Source organism: Myripristis murdjan, chromosome 1 (genome assembly GCF_902150065.1).
Source record: "Myripristis murdjan chromosome 1, fMyrMur1.1, whole genome shotgun sequence".
NCBI classification, from domain to species: Eukaryota; Metazoa; Chordata; class Actinopteri; order Holocentriformes; family Holocentridae; genus Myripristis; species Myripristis murdjan.
The window spans coordinates 8,528,814-8,536,582 of NC_043980.1; positions in this window are offsets into that span (position 1 = coordinate 8,528,814).

Consider the following 7,769-nt stretch of genomic DNA (forward strand, 5'->3'; position numbering starts at 1 on the left):
GTAACAAAAGAAAAAATCCTCACACAACTACAGCTTCATCAGTTTCCTTTCACAGTGCGGCCTATAGTGTGAATCATATGTCACAATGATTTATTTCAGCGTAAACAGGTAGAGGGGAGAGTGTGTGGCCAATAATAAAAAAAAAGCTGCTCATAGACAATCCCACACGCAGTGTCATGGGATTTCTCAAGCTGCAGTACCGCGTTTTGCCGGCGGGTGGCGGCAGTTCACTGTCCTCTTGGAGACTGGGTGACGTTTGTGTGGCACAGGTGTGGATGTGAATGCTGTACTACCTTTGTAAGTACCTGTCTGAAAGATCATGCCTCCACGGGACCAGAAAGAGGCTGAAAAATAAGAGGGATCATGAATGCGGCAAACCGCGTGGGCGAAAATTTCAAAAATCAAAACATGCACCGCCTCACTGCATATTATTTATTCCCTTCATCTGGCAGATTTATTTATTTCTACTGCATGCATCTGTTAGTAGTGTCTGCTGTGTTTATGTCTGATGTTGTGATGTGAGACAAATGTCCATTTTATGTCATTTATGTTTTAATATCTACATATTTTTTTCCTGAATCTGGATGCTTCATCTCCATTAGCCTATAATATAGTCCCACAGACTGGAATGATGCTTCAGTGAGAAAATAAATGACTGAATGGAAAGGGACTGCCTGTGAAGTAACTTCCCCTGCACGCCGGCGTTCAGCGGTGTGATTTGGCTGACTAAGTGAGACAGATAGCGGTATTGGGACGATTTGGATTTGACGGTCCGGAGAGGAACCGGGCTTTAATGTGATTTTGCAACACCGGATTTCCCCGGTGACAGCAGAGGCTAATGCCCCGTTACCGAGCTCATTTGTCAACAGCAATCCGGCAGACAGCGGTTTGTCTACCGCCGCCGCCGCCACCACCACCTCCTCCCCTCCAGCTCCTCTCTCTCTCTCTCTCTCTCTCTCTCTCTCTCTCTCTCTCTCTCTCTCTCTCTTTCTCTCTTCTCCTCTCCCACCCTGCGGAGTGCCCTAAATCTTCTTATCCGCACTTCCAATTGTGGAGCTGGATGCCTAACAACTGTCAAACTGTGGGTTTGGCGACACCTAATTGATTGGAGTTTAAGTTTGTGTGTGTGTGTGTGTGTGTGTGTGTGTGTGTGTGTGTGTTGAGAGAGAGTCCCTCACACTCCCCTTGTGTTGTGTAATAGTGTCAGCCAATCAGTTTTTTTTTTCTAGACAAATGAAAAAACACAACTAATGAATAAAAAGTGGCTGTGGCTCGTCTCATGTTCTCTCTCTTTCTCACTCTTCCTCTCTCTCTCTCTCTCTGTGTGTGTGTGTGTGTGTGTGTGTGTTGAGAGAGAGTCCCTCACACACTCCTTGTGTTGTGTAATAGTGTCAGCCAATCAGTTTTTTTTCCCAGACAAATGAAAAAACACAACTAATGAATAAAAAGTGGCTGTGGCTCGTCTCATGTTCTCTCTCTTTCTCTCACTCTTCCTCTGTGTGTTTATGTGTGTGTGTGTGTGTGTGTGTGTGAGTGTGTGTGAGAGAGTGTTTGTGCCCTCCTCTGTCTCCCTTCCTTTTAAATTAGACGAGTGCTCTCCCCTGACTCTGCTCGCAACACACTGCCAAAAGGAAATGTGACAGAACGAATTACACTCACTTTTGCACAATTACAGTCGTGTAACAACACACACTTGAAATCTGCAGTTTTATTCTTCACTCAGCGCCGCTGCTAATTTATCTTCTTTGTGTTGCAACAATCAAACCGCTGAAACTGCACACGGAGTCCTCCTCCCACATAAACAAGAAACTCTCTCTCTCTCTCTGTCTCTCTCTCACACACACTCTTGCTCATGATTTATATGCAAGTAGTTGGTGGCATTTTGAGACTCGCCGGGTGTGACAGGGACTAAATGGCAGGGACTCCGGGCCATCAGTATGTGTCTTGCTGGGTGGCTCTGACATATCATGTCTGTCCTCTCTGCGGTCCTCCCTCTGGGTCTGGATGTGCTTGATTGTGTGATATATAACTCCAGTTGCAGAGCCACTGGAGTTATCGCTGATAGCTTCACTGCGAGTCAGTCACCTTGGGAATTTATGATTTTGGGATCGCAGTGATTCCCGCTGCTGAAATAAATCCACACTTTATTCGGGAGATCTTTGAATTTTGCAGATTTAGCACCACTTTTTTCTCCCCGCATGAAATGTCAACACAGCTTTTGTAAACTTACACAGTTAGCACTTTTTTTTTCTTTTTTTTTTTGCATGAAACGGTCAAACTACACAGCAACAGTGCCGTATTGAGATAACGCTGAGCTGAGGATACAGAACGCAAACAGTATTTTCCTTGGCTGTAATTGAACTCATGATTTTTTATTAAGATTAGCACTTAAAGCTATAGTATGGAACTCCTCCACAGCTAAATATTCAGTATACACTCTATCCGGTCATGATTACTGATAAAACTCCCTGCATTTTGCATCATCACAGACTTTGCAAAGGTGGCAACATCCCCGTGTTGGTGCCCTTTAGTGAAGCATTTTTACATTAACCGCATTGATGGCAAAAGACAGAATTTTGAGTGTTTTTCCTAAGAGTTATTTTATTTTCATCTGGCCCTTATCCTCCTCAGTAATAATGATTAATTCAAATTATATATCCTATGACATAAAATAAAACTAAAAAAATAATAATATATATGTTTGGTGCCACTTTAGGACCATTCTGTCCTTGAATTTTTACCTATTACTGATCTTAAAAACACTCCAAACTATGCAAATCAGTATGCAGTTTTTAAGAAAAAAAAGGTTTCAATATATTTTATAAATGTTTGAAAGATTAATCAGTAATCCCGGCCATCGTTGTCCCAAGAATAAAATCTTGCCATTTCCTCACATGTACGTCGCTTTGGATAAAAGTGGCTGCCAAATGTGAATTGTAATTGTAATTTCTACATTTCTGCAACAAATACATTGAAATGTCAGCATCCCTGGACAAAAAATATGTTGCATATCAACATTAAAAGAGTGTGGTGGAGCCTGTATAAACATCATGTGATCGTTAAAGTTTTGAATGCTAGGTAACGTTAGCGCATTAGCTATTTTAAACACTTTTGTTTGCTTTGTTAGCCAGTAGTAACTTGATGAATTTCTTTAGAGGAGTATCTGCTGAGCTGTAACTGCAGCAACATGTTCAGAAAAAAGGTTTGAAATGTCTGGAAATGCAGCTTCAGTGTCAGTGTCCATTTTTTGGAAGCTGGGCCATACTGCTAAAAGCATCCTCGTAAAAGATCAACTTTATCCTTCTACATATTTTTCACTTCTTTTTTGAGTGTGTTAATGTCTGCATGTGTGTGTGTGTGTTAGGGCACGCTCACAGACACACATTTAAACTCGACCGAAAGACGGAAAATCTGATAACAACAAAGAAGCCCTGTCATCTGTCAGTGTTAGCTGACAGGAAGTGATTCACATCCATACCTGCCAAAAACTCTGAATTTATGTGTCTGGTGCTAAAAGGTTTAGAAATTGCTTTTCCATCTGCAGATCATCAGTTCATAGACAATGTATTAGCGTGAATCAAAGTAATGAACAGTGCTGGCGAAGCAATTTGCGGCGTATTATTCTACCGAGCAATCACAGCCAAATCACAGAGGGACGAACAGAGCGACTGAATATTTGCTCACAATTAGAAACCAAACTGTTTGATGTGAACTTGGAACAACTTTGTCGCTGTCCATCAACAATAGCAGGTTCAGGCGGCCGCTGATTGCAGCCTTGTGTCTGCCTGCTGTCTGAGGCCTTTGTTGTTTATGAGTCACAGAGTGTGGCGGGAGATACCAGACGCCGCGACAGACTTCAAAATGAGTAAACTGCGACGGTGGCTAAAGGGGATGGCTGTGTGTGTGTGAGTGTGTGTGTGTGTGTGTGTGTGTGCGTTGAAACAGCGGGGACATTCACAGAGCGAGAGAGAGGGAAGAGATAGTGCTGCGTGAAGGGAGAGACGGACAGTAGCTATGGGTTCCCTTCCAAGCATTTTTATGTGAATTATGGCATCGGGGATGCTGAATAGAAATGGCGAATGGCGATAAAAAGTCCCTTAGTGTTGCAAAAAAAAGAAAAAATCTAGTTTATTATGCTCATCTGAGGTGGAAAAAACATTTGTTGATAAAGAAATTCCACATTAAATGGGGATGCAGGCACATTTCTGGAATAGGTAATGGCATAGGGTCGGCATTATCTTCCGGAGAAATGGCGTCGTTTCATTGCACAAGGGCTGAGAAGCGGCTTTATGTCCGCAAAAATTTCCATCCGCTGTTATACCTCACAGTTACTGTCTCTACAATGTATAATCGTCCATTGTGAGTGTACGGTCCGTGCATTAGGATATCGTTAAGTGCATTTTGCTTTAATCTTCATCCTCCATCTACTATCTGTATATTTCATTTTTTCATATTTATTATTATCATCGTTTCAACATTTCAACATCTCATATTCGTAGGTTAGTTTATTGTATATACTTAGCCCTTATTGTCTTTAGTGTATATATTTAGTGTATTTAGTCTCTATTGTATATACTTCTTAATTTTAATTTTAATTTTATTTTATGTTTTTTGATTGATGCTGCTGTAACGTGGGAATTTCCCAGTTTGGGATCAATAAAGTATACCTATCTATCTATCTATCTATCTATTCAGAGTGAAGCAGGAGATGCAACCATCACGTTGATAATCATGAACAACTTGCCCCGTGCTTTCCGTTCTTAAAAAGATTCCCTCTGTTTTACTGGAGCCTTGCTTTTCTTATGAAGTTCTGCGATCAGGATATTTATTCGCTCACGTCAGCCCTGCTAATGGAACCGCACCACCTCCAATTTAATGTTTTGTAACACTGGAAAAAGTTCGTTTAGCCTGCAATATGAGAGGAACAGGGAAATGAAGAGCGGCGGGAAGAGAGACAGAGAAAGGAAGGGTGAAATTAAAGGGATTGTAAACCCAGTTAAAAACATACATTTCCTTATACAGCCACCAAGGTTCCCAAACACCAATGACTGAGAAAAAAATAGAAAAAGAAAAAAAAAAAAAGTTTTAGGGTTTGCATTTTGTACAATGATATATCCCAGCAGGGCTTGTCATTGATGCCGTTGTTGTAGAAAAAAAAACAGTAATTTTGGAGGCAGAATCGGAATCAGAAATAGATTATTGATCCCCAGGAGGAAGTGAGAAAGTCCATGACTGACACTTTTATAATGGCAATTTTTCAACTTTTCCAGTGTTTTCTTCTCCAAAATTTTCCAATTTTGCCATAAGTAGACAGGTGAGGGTGAAATCTCACACAGACCCAATACGATAGATTTTCCAGTTGTTATTTGCAGTTTAGTTTGTTATTTATTGAGCCGGTCCTCATCTGGTGAGAACTGCCATCCATCCACCTAGGCCCCTACACATACAACCGTACAACTAATGAGCGCCCCCACGTGTTCAAAATAATACTGCGAGATATATCCAAGCAAAATAATGTGATATGCCTACAATAAACATAAATCGCCCCTACAGACTTTGCAAGCTTAAGTTCCATATTAGATTGAAGCAATTTGTTAGCCCTCGTCTCTTATGATAGAACGTTAAGTCGGTAAAATAATTCCCGGTAAAATGGTGGATTTTTATCCAGTGTGCAGGGCTAAAACGCTAACATTTATGTTGCTACCATTTGTTGAGCATGGCAGAGGACAGCAGGCGCAGTTGGAGAGTTAATCAAACGGGGCAGGGAGGAATAAAAACTGGTTGTGCTCTGATTACACCTTAAAGTAGCTTTTAATGTCCAGAAAAGAAAAAAAAAGAAAAAGAAAAAGATCAAAATCCACTCATAGGCCTCTCACTGCAGAGAAAGGACATCAGATTCAGAACAATGATGAAAAATAGCATTTTAGTTTCCCATGCTTTCAAGAGACTGAAAGTGACAATAAAAGAGGGAAGGAGAAAGTAAAATCACGGGAGACTCTGGAGGAAAGAGGGAGAGTCAAAGAGAGAGAGAGAGAGAGATGAGGAGAGACAGGGCCAGGTAACGAGCAACAAGACTCATCCTGTCAGCTGGACCTGGAGCTTCGGTCAGGCACCGCCGAGTCTCAGGACAGGATCACTTTTACCCCCACCAAATAATGGCCAGAGAAAAAGTAAAGCATCAGCCACACTGGAAAAATACTTCATATACTTCAATTCCATCTGTACATATACTTCAATTCCATCTGTATATTTCATATTCATTACCATATGTATATTTCACATCTAATATCTCTTTTTCTTAGGTTAGCCCTTATTGTATATTTTTAGTTTTAGCCTTTATAGTCTTTATTGTAAATATTTAGTTAGTCTTTATAGTCTTTATTGTATATATTTAGCTTTTATTCTATTTTATTTAACTTTATTATATGTTTCTACTGTTGCTGCTGGAACACCAGAATTTCCCTGGTTGGGATCAATAAAGTATATCTATCTATTCATCTATCTAAAAAGTCACAAAATCTCAAAGTTAAATTAGAAGAATATTTGGGCCTCAACAAACAGTACATGACGGCAGATTACCTGATTATTGAGCCTGAGAAAAAAAAAAAAAAACCTTGAGAAAACAGAGGATCAGCCTGGCAGTCGAAACAGGCGGTCACAGGCAGACCTCGGTGCTCTTCCCTTCTGAATTGCATTTGCTATGAAAATGTCAGAGCGACCTAGTTCTCCAAAATCCAAAGCATGGACGACTTTGGGAAAGTCCAACCTCATCAAAAGAGGAAAAAAAAAACAAAAAACAACAAAAAAATGAGACTCTTTCCTTTCGGCTGCCATTCATGCAATTTCAATATTCTGTGTAGAAAACAGAGTAAACACTGAGTAAAGCTCACATGGACACTTTGGGGCAGTTTTGGTGTGTTTTGGGTAAGAAGCAGGAGGCCGTGTACGCGTCATTCATTTGAGCAGATGTGCTTGTGTTTCTGTATTTCCAGGTGAGCAAAAGCGGTGAAAATACGTGTAAAAGTAGCAACATCAGTGTATAATGAATGTGCAAGAGTAATGGACTTACCCTTAATGCAAATGGGAGATTTATATAGGAGTTGACTGAAAGACCATGTTGTGTGAAACAATGCTTAACGCAGCTATTTGCTCATATGGCAGTTCAGCAGTGTAACCACATGTAGCTTGTTTGAAAACATGTTGTGTGCAAAATACTGTCAGTGTGAGTGTCTTCTGGGAGTTATAGTGCGAGTGGACATTTTACATTTCATGCAAGATCAGAATTACGGTCAGTTTTATAATGTCAAGTCATTCAGTAGACCTAGACGCTGAACTTGAACTGATGTGCTTGTGTTTTTCCAGAACTGTAGTTGTTTTTTGTTTTTTTTTAAAACCCGTGCACGCCTGGAAGCCTTTTTATATCCAAGTGTGCAACGTTTTGGTAATATTAGCCATAAAATGAAGACTGTTGTTGCCTGAAATGAGATTTGAACGTGGGTCGGCTGAGTGGAAGTCAGCTTGATTGACTCATCCGCCACCACACCAGCCTCCTCACACACACACACACACACACAGTGGAGTGGATGTTCTTCAATGTATTTTTCATTCATTTAAGCTGATTATTTGATGTATACAACAATGATTGATAATTTAATTTGTGTAACACATTTTTGTATTTAACTAGTGGATGACAGGTAAATTTACCATCAAATCAAACTGGCAACCTGCCCACTACATGCGTTTCCAAACTAATTATGCACTCAGGCTGC